The sequence below is a fragment of the Sardina pilchardus genome, chromosome 1 (genome assembly GCF_963854185.1).
Source record: "Sardina pilchardus chromosome 1, fSarPil1.1, whole genome shotgun sequence".
Classification (NCBI taxonomy): domain Eukaryota; kingdom Metazoa; phylum Chordata; class Actinopteri; order Clupeiformes; family Clupeidae; genus Sardina; species Sardina pilchardus.
In genome coordinates, this window is record NC_084994.1 from 604442 (window position 1) to 606136 (window position 1695).

General features: G+C 41.1%; 1 protein-coding gene across 3 annotated transcripts in view; it reads right to left on the reverse strand.

The window, feature by feature from the left end:
- Positions 1-1105: 1105 nt before the first annotated feature.
- The window catches only part of abcg2b (ATP-binding cassette, sub-family G (WHITE), member 2b), a 21560-nt gene continuing 20970 nt past the window's right edge, over positions 1106-1695 (reverse strand). For 2 of the 3 annotated variants that reach the window (XM_062536970.1, XM_062536978.1), the window contains one exon: positions 1107-1620. The gene's annotated coding sequence lies outside the window, so the exon portion shown is untranslated. Of the gene's footprint in view, positions 1621-1695 lie in introns of all 3 variants that reach the window. The other variant, XM_062536952.1, reaches the window with a different exon arrangement.

A 1695-nucleotide genomic window follows, 5' to 3' on the forward strand; every position in this document is an offset into this window, starting at 1 on the left:
TACCCGCCCGACATGTGAGAATTGGTGGCCAGCGTGAACGCTGGAGTTTGTAGTCTTTTGGGAAAGAACATGGATGCCACCAGGGCAGCAACTGTCTTAGTGCTGGACATTTGTCTAGAACACAAGCAGATGTCCCTCATTCTCCCTTTTTGGGTATGGTCAATGGGAATGAATTATAAAAACATTTTTGGGCAATTTCAACAAGTGCTGTCGCATTTCTAATGAGCTAGATGGGCATTAGCAGGCTAGCTAGTCATTGTTATTGTTGTGTGCTAGCCTCTTTAGCAAACCAGCTGGAAAACAAATCATTACATTGTATTGCACGCACAGCAAGACCGTTAAATGTATGAATTGGTGACCGGATTGAAGCAGCAATGCAATCTAGTGTGTTAAAGCATTCCATTGTCATTAAAACGACCAACACGGTACAAATACAAAGAAAACACATGTCATCTCATCTCGACTATGGGCGCAGCCATGTTTGTTTACAGGTCGTAAGCCCAACTCGGGGTACTCGCAAGTACTCCGAGGTAAGGGGGGCGTTCCTCCGTAAAATGCCGCAAGAAAGCTGGGTAATTTACACTTTACAACTCGGGCGGGTGACTTACGATACAAATGGATTGCAGGGTTAGATCTTTGAATCCGTCGGTAAATGTTGGGTTGTAGCCAGAGTGGTAATTAGGCTAACTTACACTTAGATCCGTTGGTAACTGTTGGGTTGTAGCCACAGTGGTATTAGGCTAACTTACACTTAGTTTTGGAAACATTGGAAAAGTTGGAAATAAATGGAATATTTTTGGAATATCATTTGAGTTGCCACCTATCCACTAGGCCTCTGAGTGCTTTGGAAACTCTCAAAAAAGGCAGCCACAACAATTATATTATACAGTATACATATTATATGTGTAATTGTTGTCACTACCAGTTACCTCCATAAGTATTTGAACACATTAATGCCTTAAATGAGCAACACGTAATGAGATCAAATGTGTTTTTATTTGTTCATACGTTCACTTAGAAGTGGAGTGTGTGTCGTTTACCACACAAATGAAATTAAAATGCTGTGCAGTGAGCTACAGTACATACAGTAGATGAATAGTGACAACACATTAGGTACGAGTGCTCATAGTGAGATGGTGTGCAGTGAGCTACATACAGTATGAATAGTGACAACACATTAGGTACGAGTGCTCATAGTGAGATGGTGTGCAGTGAGCTACAGTACATACAGTATGAATAGTGACAACACATTAGGTATGAGTGCTCATGGTGAGATGGAAGTAGATTGAGTGAGACCCCTTCTGAGGAAAGGTGTGAATGTTCGCTGTGTGAATCTCATCGAGTGTAGTGTGTGTGTTTTCTACAGAAACGATCACCATCGAGTGTAGTGTGTGTTTTTTACAGAAACGATTACCATCGAGTGTAGTTTGTGTGTTTTCTACAGAAACTATCATTATTAAATGTGTGGCACTATCGAGTGTAGTTTGTGTGTTTTCGACAGAAACGATTTTCATCAAAAGTTAGCTTCTTTAGCTGTTAGCCTTGGTGTGTGGTGAGTCTGGACTGTTATCACCATCTCTGAGTCTGGTGCAGGGACACTGATCTCATCTCCATGGCAACCTAACAAGTGAAAGGCACATAAATATTAGTTCTTTATCAAAAACAGGTAACAGACACAATGTTAGTTCTGTTCAA